Genomic DNA, 22,373 nt, shown 5'->3' on the forward strand with positions numbered 1-22,373 from the left:
TGGATATAGCATTTTGATTATAGATTATTTTTCCTCACCATCTTTTGGTATAATTTCATTATCTTCTGGCTTCTAGTTGAACTTCCTCTGTCTGTTTTCTGACAAACTGTTGCCCTTTGAGGGGAATCTCTTTTTCTGGTGTTACTTTTAAGATTTTCTCTCAGTCTATGTTACAAAGCAGAGTGAGTCCAGGAGTACATTTACTTTTATTACACTAAGGAATACCTGTGCTGGTTAAATACACTTATCCATGACTTTTCTCAACTCTAGAAAATAATCACTTTTATTACTTCTCTCCAATTCTTTGTTTTGTCCACTAAAAAATTTCATTAAAATATATTAAGTTTTCTCTACATATCTTTCACATATGTTAATCTCTTAAAAAATTCAACCTGACAGTTCAAAGTTTAAATTGTTCATGGAAGTTTATTTCATAAATTGTACTTTTCATTTCTAAAAATAATTTGTGCTTTATAGAGTCTCATGTTTTTCTATGTTTTTGTCCTTGTTTCATAACACTAACCTTTTTTACATATATACTTCATAGGCTCTCCTATGTGACATTTTAAGGGGTCTAATCCTGCTGTTTGTGTTTACTTCCTTTTGTTTGAGGTGACTTGTTTTTGCTCATGTTTTGTGATACTAGATAGTAAGCTCTTCTCTAGTAAGGCTTCATCAAGTAAGATTTTGTGAGGAGTGTTAGGGTGTAGCCCTCTAGAACAGTTTTATATTTAATTTTTTCAAATGGTCCAGGGGTATTACAAGCCTAGGACACTTTTGGTGGGTTAATTTCTTAGACTTTGGACTCCACATGAAGTTTTTTGTTGTTGTTGTTTTGTTTTGCTGTAAAGCAAGGTTTTATTTTATTTTATTTTTTTGGCTGCACCACGTGGCCTGTGGGATCTTGGTTCCCTGACCAGGGATCGAACCCAGGCCCTCTGCGGTGAAAATGCAGAGTCGCGACCACTGGACCGCCAGGGAATTCCTCCACATTAAATTTTTAACTCAAAATCACATGATGGTAGGTCCTTGGTTATAAAATCTTATGGGAGATTTTTGCCCGCTACTTAGAACCCTATCATGACAGACAAACTTTTTCAATGTCTTTCTGAGTCAGCAATGGGTAGAACTGTTCAGCCTTCCTTTTTTACTGAGAAGACATTCTCTAGATTTATGGGAGTTTTCCATTTTTTTCTGACCAATTCCTCATCTCCTGTCCCTTTCTACACATAATTAAGTCTTTAGAAACCACACCCTGCTTCTTGTCATTGCTTCTAAAACATTGTACTTATCTTCAGGCTCTTGTTTCCATTTTGGTTTTGGTCCCTGGAAATTATTCCTATTTATGAATTCTACTATGTATCTTAAAAGATGTTTGCTGTATTTATCTGGAATATGTAGTTGGCTTTACAATTTAGGCTTTTTCATATTATCTAGTATTACCTCTTAAATATGTAAAACTATTGTTACTTTTAGTCAATAATTAATTAGATTTAGAAACATTTTCAGATGTTCATGCTTATCATTGTTTTATACATTCCATTTGTTTTCTATTATTCTTTTTTGCAAAGGTATATTCATTATATTAGGGTATTTTCAGGGTTTGTAGGAAATTTTTTTCAAGTATGAAAAACAAATGGTCATTATTTTGCCTTCACTCTTAATGACACTTTAGCTGAATATTTGATTCTCTTGACAGTATATTTTTCCTCAATACTTTGAAGATATTACTTCATTCTTTTCTGGCATCTATTGTTGCTAATAAAAATCTGCTGTCATTGTAATTGTCACTTTACTATATAATTGTAAAAGAAAAATAAAGATATAAAACAGCATTCATAATGTAATTCCAAGTTTCTGAAAATATATGTGCAAGAATGCTTTGTTATTTAATTCCTAAATTCTAATAGTGAGAGTTCAGATAGCAAAGAATATCCATTACCCGAATTCATTCTGTTCCCAAGTTTCACGGTGTAAGTAGTGGATATTTACATAATTTTCTGAAAGCCAATTTAACTATATGTCAAGGGGCTTCAAAAAGCTTAACCCAATAATGTCATTTATAAGACATAGAGATAGACATTTATTTATAAAATCGGTCATTGCTAGATTCCATGTCAAAAAATGAAAACGATATGAAAGTCTAAAATGTTTTAGTAGAATATTATGCAGCCTTTAAAATCATCCTTTTGAAAAATTATTAATTATATGTAGAGTCATATATTACACCATGAAAATTTTATTAAAAGTATCAAACAACAATTTATGTGATCACATAGACTAAGTGTAAGTATGCATATATTTCTGTGCACATATCTCAGCAATTTGTTAAGAATGCCTTTTTTCTGCATGTTGGGGTTGTATATAGCATTTGTTTTCTTTTTAATTAAAAAATATTTCTAAGCTCTATATAGTGAAGAGGTATTACTTTTATAATTAAAAAATAAGTTAATGAAATATATGCACATAACAACCCTTGCTACTAAGTAGCTTAGAATGTAACATTGTTTATCACATTATTAAATTATGGCAATGGGAATAAAGTTTCTCTACAAATATGAAGAATATGTTTTTCTCACACCTGGATGCAGGCTAGCACAGTACTTTTATGATGTTTCCACTAATGCTAGAAGTACATGGACCATTACATGCCCCCTTCACACACATAGGATCCTGAATCCCTGTCCTAACTTCACTTGTTACATGCCTTCTTACTTGATCTGTTCTTTGTTTCCTGCCCACCCTACCCACCCCCCGCCCCCGTTACATAACTGGCATGCCACCTTCTACCTTTAATTCCTACTGCCTCAATTATGTTCAAGTTACTGTCCTTCTCAACTAAGGCTGTCCATCTCTACTTGGCTTTTCTTTTCTCTATATTTCTGGTTCTTCCACAGTTACCTAAGGCAATCCCCTCCTGGATAACCAGACTGTCTAGATCACCCTTGTCATTTTCTATTCCAATTTTCATCCCTTCCTTCCCTCTATCTATCTTTTCAGCTGCTATCATTATGGAATGGTATATTGGGCATAAAACCAAATTATCAACCAAATGAGCTTTTTTAAAATTAAATGCTTTTAACAAACTAAAGAGAAAATTACTTCATTCATGTTTCTATTTTTTATAAAATTTGCAACACCTTAAATTTTTAAAGTGCTCTGTCTTAAGTGAAATATATAAATGGAGTGAAAGATTTCATTTCTGTTAACATTATGAAACTTCTCATTTTTCTTTTTGCCAGGGTGAACTGATGTAATCCAGGATTTTGTTCTTTTCAAGAGAAGATGAGCAACTTTATAAGAAATCTTAAGGGAGAGGAAAAAAACTTGTATAACAAGTACAGCTTGAGTAACTGATATTTTTACATGAGGATTTTTGGCTCAATATAAGGAAGAGGATTTTTTAGCCCCAAATAGCAATCTGAAATCCTTCAAACTCATATGGACAATTTTGAATATTAGGAATTCTGTATGATTTCTTTTTAGAACTAGACAAAATTGAATTTTGATAACTTATTTTTTTAAATTAATCTGTCTTGAGAGAATACCAAATGATTACATCCAAACTGTATATAAATCTGAGTGTTTCAATGTTTCCTATCAAAAACTGCACATTATTTTGATATTAATAATATTAAAGACTAGAGATGTACAATTTGGATTCAAGTTTTGGCTTTGGCCTACTTGCTGTATGTCCTTAATCTTTCAAGGTGCTTCTTTAGAAGTGACTATTAATATCTATCTTAGCTTCTTCACAGCATTATTGAGAGGGGGAAGAGTCAGATAATGTATGTAAAATGCACTCTAAGCTTTCAAGCACTCTATTGATCCATGACTGATATCAGATAGGACACCCTTGCTTGTGAAATTTCATGTAACAAAAATATACCTCCTCCATATCCAACCAATTCTCCTTGGCCAATAAAATTTTCATGCAACTGGCTTGAATATTCAAACACCGATTTTCTTACTAGAAATATTCTATTACCTTCTATAGGGCAAGGAGGTTCTCCTTTAGCTGTCATTTCTCTGCTTCCCAAGTAATAAGATAACTAGTAATAGCAATGCCCCAAGGCACCATGATCACCCTATAATTTGCCTAGTGATGCTATTAATAGTCCCGACAATAACAGTTAACCTTTGCTGTATGCTGCCTGTGCTTTAAACACTGTCCTAAACACGTGAACAGACATTATTTTATTTAATACTCAAAACCAGCCTATGAGACTGATATTATAATTATCCACTTTCACAGCAAGGAAACTAGAATTCAGGCAGTTTCGTTCATTTGTTTATTTAAGAAATGTGTGTTGAGTGCCAAATATGTACCAGGCACTGAACTAGACAGGGAGAAATAAGCAAGATCGAGAAGGTCCTGGAACCCATGGAATTTATATTATGGTGGAGGGAAAGACAAAACAAAGAAATGTGTACAGAAAGTTATAAGTACTCTGCAAAACACTGAAACTGAGTGGCTACATTAGGAAGTGGTTAGGGAAGACTTTTCTGAGGAAGTGTCCTGAAAGATACAGCTTGAATGTCAGGAAGAGGCCAGTCACTTCAAGAAGGTCAGCAGAGAGTCTACTGGGCTGAGAAAATAATAAGTAGAAAGGTCCCAAGATGGGAGTAATCTTGAGGTAATGATAATAATGGACAGATGTGGACAAAATGAGGATGTTTTAGAATTAGAATTGAAGGATTTTCTCCCAGGTTGTAGATGGGAGAGAGGGAAAGGGATGAATCAAGAGTGAACACTTTGTTAGTTTGTTAAGATTAAAGTAGGTGCTCTTTGGGGAAGCTGATGAAGAATGGGCAGGTTTGGGGAAAGATCAGGAGTCACCTTGTTTTTCCCCTTTTAAACATTTTTTTTTATTCTGGTAAAGCATACACAATGTAAAATTTACCATTTTAACCATTTTTAGTGTACAGTTCAGTGGTATTAAGTACATTTTCATTGTTTTTAAACCATCACCATAATCCATCTCCAGAACTTTTTCTCTTCCCAAACTGAAAAATCCATCCTCAAAAAATAACTCCCCATTCCCCTCTCGCTCCAGGCCCTAGAAACTACCATCCTATTTCCTGTCTCTATGAATCTGACTACTGTAGCTATCTCATAGAAGTGGACTCATACAATACGTCCCCTTTTGCAACTGGCTTACTTCACTTAGCCTAATGTCTTCAAGACTCATGCATACCTCAGAATTTCCTTCCTTTTCCTTTCTTTCCTTTTTTTAAAAATAGGCTTTAGTTTTTAGAGCAGTTTTAGGTTCATAGAAAAGTTGCACAGAAAGTATATAGTTTCCAGATATTTCCTGCCCCTGCCATACACAACACACAGCTTCCCCTACTATCAACACCTCCTACCAGAGTAGTAACGGTTGTTGTAGTTGATGAATCTATATTCTATAGGTTAACAATTCTATAGGTTAAAAATTATTGGGTCCCAACTGGAGTGTAGGAAGAGCAGAAAGTTAATTAATAATGTTTTTGATTATTTTCTTTCTCTGTACCAGTTCTGTCCTATATAATGCCCACTAGCCACTGGTAGTTATTAAACAGGATGAAATATAAGTTAGTCTGATATGCTGTAAGTGCAAAATAAACACCAGATTTTAAATACTTAGTAAGAAAGCACATAAAGCATCACATTACAAATATTTTGTATTGGAAAATTATTGAAATGATAATTTATTTTCAATTTTTTAAATTATGATAAAATACACATATCTTAACCATTTTCAAGTGTACAGTTCAGTGGCATTAAGTCCATTTACGCTGTTGTACAACCATTACCATTATCCATTCATAGAACACTTCATTCTGCAAAATTGGAACTCTGTATCCATTAAACAATAACTCCCCATTCCCCCCTCCCACAGAGCCCTTGGCAATCACCATTCTACTTTCTCTCTCGATGAATTTGACTACTCTAGGTTAAAATGATACTATTTTGGGTTTATTGGGTTAAATAAAATATATTTTTAAAATTTAATTTTGCTTTCTTTTTAGTTTTGTTTTTTTAACGTGGCTATTAGAAAATTTAAAATCTCATGTGTGGCTCACAATATATTTATTTGGAACAGCATTACTTGCCTCATATGGCTACTTAAATTTAAATTAATTAACAGTAAATAAAATTAAAATTTCAATTCCTCATTTGCAGCAGCCAATATTCCTGTACACATGTGGCTAGTTGTTATCATACTGAACAATGCAGATATAGAACATTTTTATCATTACAGTAATTTCTGTTGGACAGTACTGCTCTAGAAAGCCCAACTAAAATGGAAACAACCACAGAAAAACAAGGAAGTCTGAAACATGGTCAGGGCAGTTGAGCAAACAGTTCATGCAGGCAACAAGGGAAAGTGATAATTAACTGACTATGCAAAGACTAAAAAGTATTGTGAAACTTGCAAGTTGCATTTTTTTATTCTAAAACACATGGGCAACAACAGACAGCTTCACATGTTTTTCCGATGAAATTTTAGATGTTGCCACCAAATGCATAACACACTACTGTGTACTGTCATAAGTCAGCTAAAACACTTGTAAACATATGTCATGTCAGTCATTAAGAAGAAGGGTATAATTACACTTTTAAATGTGGCAAAGCATTTTGAAAGTAGTGTATAATTTTCTAGAGCAGGAACCTCTGTGAACATATGTTTCCCTAAGTGTTTATACAGCCTGACATCTTCAGGTTTGTTCAAATCAAGAGCCCCACTGTGAACAAGCTAGCAGCAGACAAAAGAAGCAATTTTTTTCTTTAGGTGCCATTTCATTGAGAGAACCAGAAAGAAGCAGTGAGGTAGGCAGTCACAGACAGAAAATCAAGACACGAGAGGGTACTACCCAATTACAGCAAGCAGCTGAAAACTTTGTAAGATCTGCTTATATTAGAGGAACAAATGTTTAATGATTGCTTATGAGCAAGATGCTAGCATAACAATACATAGTTAATCCTATAAAAATTGATGCCTTTGCACTTTTTTATTTTTTACAGCTCTGAGGTATTTCTGATACAAAAAAACTACATACTTCTAATACGTACAATTTGATGAGTTTGGATGTATGCATACACCTGTGATACCACCACTGCAATCAAGGTAATAAACACATCCATCACCTCCCAGAGTTTTTTTGTGTCCCTTTGCCTTTTTATTGCGTGTGTGGTAAGAACACTCAGCATGAGATCTACCCTCTTAAGATGTTTTTAAGTGCCCAAAACTGTACTGTCTACTATAGGCACCATGTTGTACAGCAGATCTCTAGAACTCATTCATCTTGTATAGCTGTAACTTTATACCCATTGAACAACTTTCAATTTCCCTGCCAGCCCTTGTCAACCACCATTCTATTTTCTGTTTTTATAAGTTTGACTATTTTTAGATACTGCATATAAATGAAATCACGCATTTGTCTTATAAATATTAATGTGCTATATTAATATAGCATATTATTTTATATTAATTTATATAGTATATACACTACTATATAATTATATAATATATAAATATTATATATAAATATATAATTATACAATAATATGTAATTATATATGATATATATATATCACATTTTCTTTATCTCAGATTCCTCTGAGGATACTAATTATAATTCTTCTAAACCCTCCCTTGGACTAGATTATGAATCATACTTTCTTAAACTTTCAGTTCTTCTTCTTGTATTTTCCATTCAGTCTATTGTTTTTCCTAAAATGCTTGTGATTCTTGATCACATGCTTACCTTTTCATCTAATGCTCTTGCTGTGTGTATATTATTAAGGGTGGCATTTGGCACTCCCTATTTCTTTTACCATTATGGAGAAGATCTGAATAGACATTTTCCAAAGAAGACATACAGATTGCCAACAGACATATGAAAGGATGCTCAACGTCACTAATTATCAGAGAAATGCAAATCAAAACTACAATGAGGTATCACCTCACACCTATCAGAATGGCCATCATCAAAAAGTCTACAAATAACAAATATTGAAGAGGATGTGGAGAAAAGGGAACCCTCGTATGTTGTTGGTGGGAATGTAAATTGGTACGACCATTATGGAAAACAGTATGAAGGTTCCTCAAAAAACTAAAAATAGAACTATCATATGATTTAGCAATTCCACTCCTCAGTATATATCTAGAAAACATGAAAATATAATACTAATTCAAAAAGATACATACACCCCAATGTTCACAGAAGCATCATTTACAATAGCCCAGATATGGAAGCAACCCAAGTGTCCATCAACAGACAAATGGATAAAGAAAAAATTATGTTACAAGGGTTATCAAAGACTGCAGATCTGCCAAGTGCTTGGTCTGGCACATATAAGCTGTTTTAACCACATGGTTGGTTTTTGTTTTGTTTTTTTTAATTTAATTTTTTTTAGTACAGCAGGTTCTTATCAGTTATCTATTTTATACATACACGTGGTTGTTTTTCATTGTGGTATTATCTGCTCTGTGCATTGGCATAAATGACTACAGGGAATCAGGTCCTGAGAAATGGGAACACTCACTCTATTGGTTGCCTATAGAAATTGTCTTGAGTTAGGTACACTTGTAGCTACCCTCTACATGTACTGTTCTTCCCCTCTGTTCCCTTGCCATGCAGCAGGAAGACTGTCCCTTTCTGGGTTACTGAGAGAAGAAGAAGGTAAAGGAGAAAGAAAAAGAAAATTCCATTGTAGAAACCAAAAGTTGCATAATACTCTTGAAGAGTTTAGAAACACACTTTCCTTCACAAGCAGTGTTCTCTTAGCCTATCTATCAGACATTAAGATTTTACTAAGCTATGAATCACATCCAAAAATTTCAAAATACTACTTCAACATTATGTGTCCCTTTTTTTTTTTTTTTTTTTTGCGGGATGCGGGCCTCTCACTGTTGTGGCCTCTCCCGTTGTGGAGCACAGGCTCCGGATGCGCAGGCTCAGTGGCCATGGCTCAAAGGCCCAGCCGCTCCGTGGCACGTGGGATCTTCCCAGACTGGGGCACAAACCCGCGTCCCCTGCATTGGCAGGCGGACTCTCAACCACTGCGCCACCAGGGAAGCCCATATGTGTCCTTTTTTTGTTACAGAACAAATGTCTCTCTTCATCTTAAAGAATGATTTCTTTAACCGTTCTGGTCAGAAATCTGTGAATTTTGGATGTAACTGGTTTCACAGCTTAGATCACAGTTTACCCTTAGGGAGGTGTATTTGAACCCTAGGAACATAATTTTGTTGCCTATAACAGTCAAAGAGCCTCCTCAGTTATGCTTGGAGCATCTCCAAGGATATGTCAGTTATTGCAACAGAATGCATCACAATAGGACCTTTAGCAGAGATGAGTATCTGGGTTATCTACAACTTCAAGTACATAGGACTATCTTCTGGAATCCCTCCTTTCTTTTCCCTTACATTGTCCTTGGTTGGTATTTTTATGGGGCGGGGGCTGAGCTATTGTCATGGCTATCTAACTGATATTCCCCCAGCTGCTCTCCATTTTCTAGATTAACCTATTTTTATCATATGGGTCTGCACTCAACAACCTTCAGTGGTTTCCCAGTGCCTATACATAAAAACCAAACTCTTTGCCCTGTACTGAAGTTGATGCACTAACCGCACTAACCCCTGCTCCCTAAAATACATCTCTTCGCCAGTCACAGCTGACACTCAGCTTATTCCTCTACGTGCCGCAGTGTATTTTCCCTCCTTGCTTTCCTGGCACCATTTATTTGAGTGGAATGCTCTAACGTATCCTTCCTATCTTTGGAAATTCTACCCACACTTTCAAGCCTATACCTTCTTCCCTAATCACCTAGGCAGTTATGGTCTCCAGTGATCTTTCTTATTAATTGAGGTATGACTGACATATAATTAATATAAATAATGATTAAATATTTGTATACATTGCAAAATGATCACCACAAAAATTCTAGTTAACATTCATCACCATACATAGTTACAAAGTCCCTCCCATCCCACTGATCTCTTTTAATATCCTTCTACACAATACTTAATATAAAGAGCTTAAAACAGTGCTTCTTAATAAAATGCTCAATAATGGCCATATTTTATACTTAGTTTCTACTTTTCTCTCTTTATGGTTATGTGTTCTCAAGGGCATGACCGTCTCTAACTCATCTTTGAGCCAGCACAGTACATACCCAGTGCCTACTCATGGTAGTTCCTCAACAAAGATTTGTTCAGCAACGTAAATAGTGCCATTTGCTACTCACTGGCAGTTGCTTCTAGATTTTCTTCAATGGAACAAATTGAAGGATATTTACCAGAGAGCTATCTGTTCATCGAATACATAGATAGATACGACATTGCTGTTGGCAACTAAGATTGTCCTTTGGTACCAATTCATTATATTGGCTGAGTCAAAATAACCCTTTTTTTTTTTTTGGCACTGTTATTTATATCTTATTTAACTTTTGATTTCTTTAGTATCAACTCTGTTCTCTTTGTATTCTTGTCTCATTCTTTGTATTTGATGCCACTATGTTTTTCCCCAAGAATGGCCTTGGCTCCTCCTAACTAGAAGTTGGCGGAACAGCTTTTTTTTTGTCATATTTCCCTTAGTCCCAACACTCTACATCCTCTCAAATCCCTCAATCCTTGTTTTCCCAGTGAATTAACAAACTTGGGAGAGCCTTACCTTTCCATATCTCTCAAGGAGGGATACCCCAGCTTTGTTTATTTCCTAGAACTATCAGGGGAAACAAATGAATCAACATCTAAGAAAATGTACAAACTCTAAATTCAGAGTTATACCAATCCAGGGTATTATTTTAAAATTATGCTATTAAACATATTCCTTGGTGACATATCTTCTGCAGCACCTGACAAGGCAGGCTATCCTAAGCAAGAAACACATTTAAAAAGAAATGTAATTTTTTATCTTGCAATGAAATTCTCTGTTTAGTTTTGTCTCCTTTGTATGGGCAGACCTAGGCTGCCCAATAGTCAAGGCAGTAATGACAATTACAGAAACTGAGAAAAAAAGTGGGATTAGATTAATAGGAGAAAGCTTAAACCTCTGAAGGAAAAACTCTGAAAGTGTACGTGAAAATCCCTTTTACTGGGTCACCATTACTCAAAGAAGGGCCTGTTGAAAATAAGAAATTCACAGCTGTCCTCCTGACATGGAGAGAAAGAAACCTTCAAACTAAACCTTGAAGAAATGATTTTTAAAGTAGTAGAGTTGAGGCTTGACCCAGTAATAGATTTTGAAAGGGTGTTTGGTATCTCTGTGGTAAGTCGGGTTGTCCAACAGACAAGGCTCCACACCTGAATACAACCAGGCTAGAGGCACCTTAATAGTGATATTGATTGACTATAAACAAAGACAGGAGAAAGTAACCAGGATAGCAGAGAAAAATGTATTTGGGGGAAAAAGGTTATTATCCTCCTTCAGGATGACTAATACCAGAGCCATAGAAATTCATTTTACAACAAATATTTTTTGAGATCCTACAACATGCCAGGCACTGGATAAAAGACACATTTCTAACCCTCAAGGCATTTTCAGGCTTGTTTATGTGTTTTAGGGAGGTCGGTGGAAGGAGGGAAGAATCCATGGCTTATACACAAAAATCAAACCTGCCACTTTAGCATTATCAGTAACCCACACTCTACTGAATTGCTCTGAAAAAAAAAAACCAACAAAAAACTTTGCCACACAGAATGTCTCTCATTTTGTTTCTGTCACAAAATAGCTGGGTAATTTAGAGCAGTCACTTCATTTTCCTGAGTCTTAATTTCTTCTTGGCCAAATACAGGGGGCAATAGGGGGATGAAAAAGACAGTCAACAAAAGCTATTTCTAACTCTCCTTCTAATTCTACAGTTTAAATTTGGTCGGCAATTGATATGCATCTGAAGGTTAGGATGTGATCTCTAATGATCTCTGAACAGAATACAAGCCCTCACGCCTTGTAAGAAACAATTTGTAGCAAACCTGTTAGTGGACCTATTGAGGACAGGTGGGGATTTTGCTGCAGGGCCATTTCCGTGTCATCAGCACACCTACCACTGGTTTCAGGCTTCCCGTCTCTGAAACAGGCAGAAGCAGCTCAGGATCAGCCAGGGGGAATCGTGGTGCCGAGTGAAGCCCTTTTCCTTTGCTCCCCTTGAAGGATGAAGATTTTCCAAAGACTAGGATTTAACTGATTACTTTGGAGTCATCCAAGGTGGAGTAACTCTACAGAACAGGATACTTACTGGTGGCTGAGGTTTCTTTTGATCCGTGTATAGGATTACCTTCCAGCCCTTGCAATGGTCTTTGGTCAATCTGCTAAAGCTAGACTAGCACCCCTTGTGCTCCCAAGCAGCACAAGGGGTGAACCGCAGCAATAAAAGTAGGGAAAACCCAAAAAACCTAGTTGGGTGGGACCACTGTCTTTAAAAGGCACCCTTGTACATCGCAGGTATTTAGGACTTCACAGTCACTCCAATTTAAAAATGTTTAAGCACTTAATGTGAGGCAAGTAGCGTTCCAGGGCTGAAGTGATGGGCAGGAAAAAAAAGACAATTTGATCTTGCCACCTAAAGGGTGAGAGAGGCAGTACACACATGTGAAATCCAATTAAAAAAATAATCCTTGATAGCAGCAAGTACTATGACAAAGCACAGCTCTACACGTGACTCTGGCTTTGACTGTGGCAATGGCTTCTATGCGAGCTTCAACCACCTTCCTACAAGCACAGCTTGCTGGTGTCTCTCCTTGGGCCTGGTGCCTGCTCTAGAGCTCCTCAGCATGGCTGCCCCTGGTAGCCTGCCAGGCACTCACTCACAGAATTGCCACCCTGAACAATGGGTGATGGATGATAAATGTGCTTCCTATTTCATCTCCATAGGGGAAAGTTCTGAGCTGCATTTCATTAGATACCTCAAGAGCTTTGACCAAATTGAAAAGTGCATTCTCATATGTGCTTTCCTTCCCTGTTTCACTCTCCTGTCCCTCACTCCTGCTTCCTGAGGTCATTCCTGAATAAACTGCCTTCATGCAAGCTTCTGTCTCATGTTCTGCTTTAAGATGATAGCTCGGCTACTGTATTATACAAAATACTTGTGCTTCTTTTCTGCAGCTCTGTCTACTGGTGAACTCCTTTGAGCAGAGCAGAATATACTTGGGGTAGGGGTGGTACAGGGTGGGGGGTCGGGTGGAAGAGAGGGGAGGTGTGGTGAGGGGTTGGAGGGAGAGATTTGAGGATTGTGCTGCAAGAATGAAATTTCTTTGAAGTCAAGTGGTTTATGTTAAAAATTCATGTGAATTTTGCCCTCTTCACAATATTTCCACGTATGTTTTAATGTAAAAATATTAACTTTACAACATCTCCATAATAACTAAAGTCCTGCAACAGCTTATTGGCTGGCCTCGCTGTTTCCAGCATTGCCACAGCCAAACCGTGCTTCATAACACCCTAAAGCGCAAATTTGGTCAAGTCATTCCTTGGCTTACAACTTTGAAAGGGACAGACCATTTGATGAAGTCCTAATGGAGTTCAAACTCCTTAACATGATTTATAAGGTCTTGCATAGTTTGGCCCAAGCTTCCCTCCCCAGCCATTTGCTATCCTCTCCTTGACATTTATCATCCAGCCATAATGAATTTCGTTTAATCCCTTAAGCTCTCCATGCTCTCTTGCCTCCAGGCATTTGCTCATTCTGTTAAATCAGTCTGTAGTCCTCACCAATGCTCTTCAACCTGCCCTTCCACCAGTTCTTCATTCCTCAGCTTCCTCCTAGAAAAAAATCACCATCTTTGTTTGAGTTAGATGCTTGCCCTGCACTCCTGTTACATCCTAATCTTCCCCATCACAGCTCATGTTTCACCCTTTTGTTCTTGCCTATTAGTCTGGATCTCCCATGGAACAGAAGCCTAGAGCAAAGGTCACTTCATTTGTCCCCGTTGCCTAGTGCCTTGCACAGTCCTGGGAACAAAGCTAATGACTGTCAAGATAGGGTCCTTAGAGTCACTGAGTTCAAATATTGCTCTTTATACCTGCTAGCTGTAGGACTGGGCAACTCATAAGCTCTTTTAGTCTTAGTTTCTTCATCTGTAAATTGTGGAAAACAATAATACCCTGATTATAGGATCATTAAGAATAAATGAGATAATTCATGCAATTTTGTACAATGACCCATAGAAAGCAGTTAAATGACAGCTACTATTATTCTAATAATAATAATTACTATAATTATCAAGTATTCAATATATAAGTGTGAAATTACTGAATGAATGCAAAATAAAAGAGAAATATTTCATACCTTTCTCATTTGTTAATGAGCAATTTAGTTTTCATTGTCCATCGATTTCTTAGAAAACGCAGTGCAAGAAGAAGCTAATAAAGCATGTAAGAGTCAGCATCCAGGAAGTATTCCTTCACTGCTCCATTGTCACAAATGCACATACACATGTGGATGTAACTGGCATTAGTTTTTTCAGCCTTTTTATTACTAGGTAATTAGGAAAACAAAGAAGGGTGCGGTCAGCTAAATAATGCTCCGCTCCCCCAAAATTTCCATGTCCTAATCCCTGGAATCTCTGACTACGTTATCTTACATGGTAAAAGGGACTTTACAGACGAGATTAAATTAGAAATCTTGAAATGAGGAGATTATCCTGTATTACAGCATTCCCGGATCTTTTTGGCCTCAGGGACCAGTTTCGTGGAAGACAATTTTTCCATAGACTGGGCGGGTGAGGAGGTGGGGGCGTGGGGGGGGATGGTTTCGGGATGACACAGGTGCATTACATTTATTGTGCACTTTATTTCTATTATTATTACATTGTAATATATAATGCAATAATTATACAACTCACCAAATGCATAATCAGTGGGATCCCTGAGCCTGTCTTCAGTTGCCACTCACTGATAGGGTTTTGATATGAGTCTGCAAGCAACTGATTTATTATGGTCTCTGTGCAGTCAAACCTCTCTGCTAATGATAATCTGCATTTGCAGCCGCTCCCCAAGGCTAGCGTCACCACCTCAGCTCCACCTTAGATCACCAGGCATTAGATTCTCATAAGGAGCACACAACCTAGATCACAGTAGGGTTCGTGCTCCTATGAGCACTGAGAACCTAATGCCACCGCTGATCTGACAGGAGGCAGAGCTCAGGCGGTAATGTGAGCAATGGGGAGCGGCTGTCAGTACAGATGGAGCTTCACTTGCTTGCCCGCCACTCACCTCCTGCTGTGCGGCCCGGTTCCTAATGGACCATGGACCAGTACCGGTCCATGGCCCAGGGGTTGGGGAGCCCTGCTGTATTACATAGGTGGGTGCAATATAATCACAAGGATCTGTTTAAGAGTCAGGCAGGAGGATCAAAGTCACGGAGAGAAGGTGATGTGATGATAGAAGCAGAGGGCAAAAAATTCACAAGAATGTGGGGCCAGAAGCTGGAAGAGGCAAGGAATAGATTCTCCCTTGGAGTCTCCAGAAGGAATCAGTACTGCTGACACCTTGATTTTACCTCCATAAGATTTATTTTAGATTCTAAACACCAGAACTCTAAGAGAACAAATGTGTATTGTTTTAATCTACTAACGTTGTGGTGATTTGTTGTAGTAGCAACTGGAAGCAAATACAGATTTGAGATATACAGTATATTGACTACAAAGTGGTCTAGCACAGTATTTTTGGACTTCTGAGGATAGAGAGATTGACAAGCATAAATTTATACTGAAGGGATAATCTCTTATTATGTAAAGAGAACAGAAGACACTCTGGAAATATAATTCCATCTTTTGCTGGCTATATAAATCAGTGGGAAGTGTTAGCCTTTTCTTATTCTAAACTCCAATATACATTTACATATAGTTGGATCTGTAATCATGCTGTTTTAAATATTGTGGCTTTAAAATATATTTTATTATAATGGTAGAACTAGTCTTAAATCATTATCTTTCTTCCAAAAGTTTCCAGCTATTGTACATTTATGTTTCCAGGTTAATTTGTAAATATTCTTAACATCTTAAAATAATAGTATTTTAATTTTCTTTTGGTTTTATTTGACTTTGGAGGATTTTTAGGAAGTATAAGCATCTTAATTATATTGAGTCTTTTATTAACAAATAAAGTATATTTATACATTTATCCATTTCCTTTCTCCCAGCCACTGATGTCCTTCTTAGATTTCCCCCTGCTGTCCTTCCCTTTCCCAGATTACTACTATTAGTCACATGTGGATATTTTGAAAGCCCACATATGCCCAATGTTATATTAAGTAGCTCTGTAGAGGTCTCAGAAGCATAAATTCTTGACAAACCTAACAAAGGTAGTTGTGAATTTTACTCAATTTCTTATAAGGCTTACAAACTTTTCTTTTAAAACCATGTGGAAACACTGATTCATATTATTTATGTCATCAAATTTGCATGTGCATGGTATGATAAAAATAACTAGTGAAATCATGACTCATCAGGAATTAGGCAGTAAATTTTTCTGTGTAGCAAGCTGTCTGGAAAGTGGAAAGGTTACCTCAATGGCGCTCAAAATTTTTTGGCACTTAACACACACATACCATACTCCCTTCAGCCATGTCTTAGTACATACAGTAACTGTGAACAACACATACTCAAAATTTTTATTGAGTTGTCTTCTTCTATTTAAAATGGATTTATGCTTATTGTGTGAAATGCTGAAAATAAGAAGGGAGGAAACATGAGAATCCCACTAATGAATAATTTTTCCTCTGTGTGCCTCAACAGAGCATTATCTTTTCTTCAAAATGGGTCTGCATATTTAACATTGGATTTATTTTCTAGGTATTTTCCTGTTGTTCTTAACAACAGTAAGATTTTCTTCTATTGTCATTGCTATAGACTGAAATGTGTGTGTCCTCCCAAAATTCATATGTTGAAGTGCTACCTTCCAAGGTGATGGTGCTGGGGGTGGGGCCTTTGGGAGGTGATTAGGTTATGAGGGTGGGGCCCTCATGGATGAGATTAGTGCTCTTGAAAAAGAGATCCCAGAGAGCTCTCTCTGTTCCTTCTACCATGTGAACACACAGTGAGAAGACAGCCACTGGCTATGAATTAGGAAGTTGTTTCTCATCAGACACCAAATCTGCTGGCTCCCTGATCTTGGACTTCCCAGCCTCCAGAACTGTAAGAAACGAATTTCTGTTGTTTATAAGCCACCCAGTCTATGGTATGCTGTTATAGCTCCCCAAATGGACTAAGTCACATTGTCTTTTTCTGAGCTCTCCCAGTTTTCTTTTCATCTCATTTTGTTGTCAGAGGAGCTCACGTTTGATCTCTTCCGTTTCTACTTCAGTCTACTCGCAGAGTCTGTTCTCTTTCATTTTCATGACAAATGCATTTGTTTGTCCATAATTTTCTTTTGCTTTCTGGGATAAATATTCTGCTAGAGTAAATTCCTCATTTTTCTCTTGTGTGCTGTATTCCTTTCTTTTTTGTCTTTTTTATTTCTAAGGAAATTTTGTCCTCAGTGCTTTCTTCCATTAAAAAAGTAAGCTTATTCACTGATGATGGATTCAATTCTGAGCATTCTAATAACTCTCTTGATAGTGTATGGTTTTCCTCTTGACCCTTCCCTTAGGTTTCATGCTCCATTGCTATCCTTCCTTTAGAACAAATTTAAGAGATGGCCTGGGCCTTTTTTCCCCCATATCTCTTAAGAACAGGAAGGTAGGGCAGAATAGCAGATCCTGGCAGCTAGAACTGGTAAAACAGATTCCCTCCCCCCCCCCCCCACCAGAAGAATAACTTAGTATAAAAACCCTTGTTCTGTGAGATCAGATTTTGGAAGGCACATGGAGGTTTATTTTAACAGTTCCACCTACTGAGGCTATCGATATGCACACACCATTAGTGGGATCATGTTATCAACCCAAGCAATTACAGAAGACCCTTGGTTCCTGGCTATTACCACATATCCACTTATTGACAAAGTAATGATATTTTCAACTTTTATTAAAGATTTGTTTTTTCACCTGACCTACATTGTTTTTTCTCAAAAAATGTATTTGTGTTTACCACATATATGAAATTGAGTGAAGAACACAAAATTCTGTTGAGATGCAGATGCTGTGTGATAGCTGCTTTCACTAGTAAAGTGACTTTTATACAAACTAACATCTCTGTCTATGCCAATTTAATTTCTTGCCACAGCAAAATTATCAGTTACTCTAGATCATGGACCTTGAGTATTCTACAAGGATAATCAAAGTTGTGAATCTGAATGCTGAAGTTCTACTATATTCACTGTAAATTTCCAGACTTTAAAATTGCATAAGCAGGTAAGGTGTTTCATGATAAGCCCTGTAATGAAGCAGTTCAGACCATTTTGTAGATAGAAAAGAGTTCTGAAAGCAAATTGTATCATTTAAGGTAAAAAATCACATCAGGTATGCAGAGATAGTTACCATATAAATATAACTTAACCCTTCTGAGAAGCTTCTGGTCATAAAATAGACACACCCCCTTTTTTTCATATAATTGTGTGGAAAGTATCTGAAATATGGTTTAAGAGTCCAAAGACTAAATAGAAATGGAGAAAGACAAGATGGGGGAAATTAGAAAAGACTTGAACTATGCAAATTTTTTTATGTTGGTACTTAAGTTTTCCTTTTCACAGGCCCAAGGAAACCACTCTTTCCTGACACCTCATCCACTCAGATTTACACATAGAACTAAAATAGGCTGGCAGAGAGTACAAAGGTCATTGAAGGACAAAGCGTCCGGAATGCAGCTTACAGCACAGGACCACTACTTAACTGGTTTTCTGTGTCACTAACGAGTTTTGAAATCCCACACCTAAAGGAAATAAAAGGATTCCAAAAGGAAGCTTTCCTTTGTTTCCCTTGGAAATGATACTCCACTTATTTAAGAAGCTCCTGAAGTAGGTATGTGAGCAAAGGTACTACAAAGAAATCGTCAATGGGATAGGACCGGCAGACATTCAGTAATGACCTTTGAGACATTCAGTAAGAAAACAAATTTAAAGATGACCATTTCTACTTCAGAGAGGCAACCAATTAGTTTTCAGTCCTGTAAAATATGGAGAAGTGTACCCCAAATTTTGATGTTATCTTATACTTTGTCCTGCACTTACTGTAATCTCTCTCTCTCTTCACATGTAACCTCATTGCCATCACATACTGAAATAAAAATAGATCTCATTCAACACAAATAAAGAAATTTCCTAAAAATCTAAGAGAAACTGAGGGTGATAAGCTCTTGGACATCTATTCCAAGCATCCTGTTACACTGCAGGAAACCTCATTGCTGGAGGAGAAATTATTACATATCAGCAAGTGCAATTGTATTTGGGTGGTAATATCCTTGACTAAGTAGACGGTTGCAGTTTTCTGATGTACCAACCTGACAGCTGCTTCTATGATCTTTAGTTTTCTGAGTGCAGTCAACAGTAATGCTATTTCTTTGACTTCCAACATACCCCATGGCTGTGCGCACCACTGACAGATCTGTACGGATATATGTCTTCCTTCATATCAGAATGAAAAGATGAATCTTAATGGAAAACACTCTCAAGTTGACATTTAAACAAGTAATTTGATTTGGGGGAGAGAAATAATTTTAATTCATTGTCATTTTGAATCTGTATCATCCTAGTGAAAACTGATAGCAAGGCAAGATAAAGCTCTTCAAAAATACCTATGTCTTGTATAGAGGCTATGTATAAGAATGTCCTTGCCTCTCACTGTTGTGGCCTCTCCCATTGCGGAGCACAGGCTCCGGCCGTGCAGGCTCAGCGGCCATGGCTCACGGGCCCAGCCGCTCCGCGGCACGTGGGATCTTCCCGGACCGGGGCACGAACCCGTGTCCCCTGCATCGGCATGTGGACTCTCAACCACTGTGCCACCAGGGAAGCCCTGTCCTTGCTTTTAAGTTTACGGGTATATTATTAAGATGGTTTTATATATATGTATATATATATACATGTATATATGCACATGTTATATTCGTGCACCTATAGAATGCATACATATGAAGAAAAAATAGGAAGTATTAACAATTGTTAAGCCTAGGTACAGATATGCAGGAGTTACTTGTATATTTATTTTAATTTTTGAATTCTCAACTTTTTTTATAATTAAAAATTGTAAATACTAATATCAATATTAAAATCTCAAGACACAAACAATTTGCATTAAGATTTTTTTCCCCCTTATGTAAGGCCATGGACTGGAGAATGAAAGGTAAGTGTTAAAAATCAGGAAAGCACCCAGCCAAACCAGTTTGCTTTTTGAAAGAGGCTGCAGCACGGCATGGGAAGACTCAGGATCTTGAAACAGCAGTCAAGTACACATCCTTCCTTTCTTGCCTCCACGCTTCCTGATTCCGTCTGCTGCCTGCTTTTCTGCAGTCATAGCCAATAACATGCTTGGGATAGAATCGGAACTCTTTTCAACTGGAGTCTCCCATATGTTCATTATAGAAAATGTGTTTGCATTTTCACTGCAACACACCGCATATACTGACGCTGCCTGACTGTGAATTCATAGCTGGGAGAGAAGAGGGACTGGCAGATGAAGTGAAAGAAAGTTGCTGCGAAGTAGAATTCCAGCCCAAGAGAGTTTCAGAGTTTCACAGGACTTTGAAGTTCTTCTGCTTGGCATCGTTCTCATTACAGAATGCCTGGGTTGTTGTTATTCCCTCCCTGGGGCCCCTTTCCACTTAGACACAGCTATAATTTCATCAGTTATAGCAACACATGAACTTTCTCAGCATGGTACCTTGTTTGTGATAAATGTGTCTAATTTCTGATTGGTTGAAGTCTGTCTTTAAAGTGATTTTTTTTCCTGGCCACTGACAGTATTGATTCTTGTTTCATGAATGCCTGTGGATTCAGTGTCCCTGACATATTCTACTTTACCTCTGTATTATGTAGATGAATGAATGGATGGATAGATGGATGGGGAGAGAGAGATCGAGAGAGAGGTAACCATATTTTTGTCTTACTTTGGCTGATCTTAGAACCTGCTATTACAGAACACACAGGAAAGGTCTAGAATACAAAAAAAAGAGAAAACTTTGTTTAGTGAATCCACATTTCTATGCTGCTTCTGAGACAGCTGTTTGGAACTTTGCAGCACCTGTCTTCATAAAGTTCTTGACTTTCCAAAGGTTTCTAACTCCTATTAATCTTGACTATCATTGCAATATTATGACCAAATTTATTTTTTTATGAATTACCTGAGATTTTCAGTTGTCTGCTATATTAGTTCGCTAGAGCTGCAATAAAGTATCCCAAACCAGGTGGCTTAAAACAACAGAAATGTATTTTCTCATGGTTCCATAGACTAGAAGTCTGAAATCAAGTTTTCAACAGGGCCATATTCCCTCCGAAGATTCTAGGGAAGACTCTTTCCTTGCTTCTTCTTAGTTTCTGGTGATTGCTGGCAATCCTTGATATCCCTTGGCTGGCTGATGCAGCATTCCAATTTCTGCTTCTGTCTTTACATGTCCATCTACCCTCTGTGTGTATTTCTGTGTACTTCTTCACACAGCCTTCTTATAAGGACACCAGTCATTGGATCTAGTGCCCACGTTAATCCATTATGATTTGGTCTTAACCAACTACAGCCGCCAAAACCTTATTTCCAAATAATGTCACATTTTGAGGTTCCTGGGGTGTGTGTGTGAATTCTGGGGAGACACTATTCAACCCCCTAAACCCACCAAGAAATAAATGTTTCTTTCTAGTTGGTGGGTTTCTGTTTTGGAGAGTTCAGAGTAAATGTCTTTGTATGAGATTTTTAAAAAATATGTTTTTCCTCTTTTCAGTTAAGAAGATACTTTCTGGATTTCTTCATATCTTGTCCTTCTACAAACTGGGTTTCTAAATTTCATTTTGGTTGTGAAAGAAAGATTTAGAATGTTTCTGAGAATGGGCCCATTAATTTTGATTATTCATTACTTCAGAAATAAAATGTATGGACTGACTTAAGTGAGAGCTTAGAAGTGAGGTGACAAGTTTCACCCCTACACCCTCCTTTGTGAAGCTAGAAATCAAGGTACTCCAGATTCTGGCTATTAATATTGGCTGACTCTATATCCTCATGTCTTTCTGACCTTCTTATGCTATTCCTACCAGTTGTGATGTACTTCCCCCATCATTATTTTCAAAATCCTACCCATTTTTCAAAGACTCAACTAAAAGGCTGCTTCTCTCCCCAGTTCCCTCTTCCCTACTCAGTCTCCCCAAAGATTGAATTGATTTCTCCATCCTCTACTGCTCCTATCAAAGAAGTCAGTCTCTGGCCAAAGTTTCACTGGGTCTATCTCCTGGCACCACTATTCTGTACCTGTATGACTTCAGAGAATTTACTTAGCCTTTCTTGGGCCTTGATAAACTGAGAATAATACTAT

This window comes from Globicephala melas, chromosome 6 (assembly GCF_963455315.2).
Source record: "Globicephala melas chromosome 6, mGloMel1.2, whole genome shotgun sequence".
Classification (NCBI taxonomy): domain Eukaryota; kingdom Metazoa; phylum Chordata; class Mammalia; order Artiodactyla; family Delphinidae; genus Globicephala; species Globicephala melas.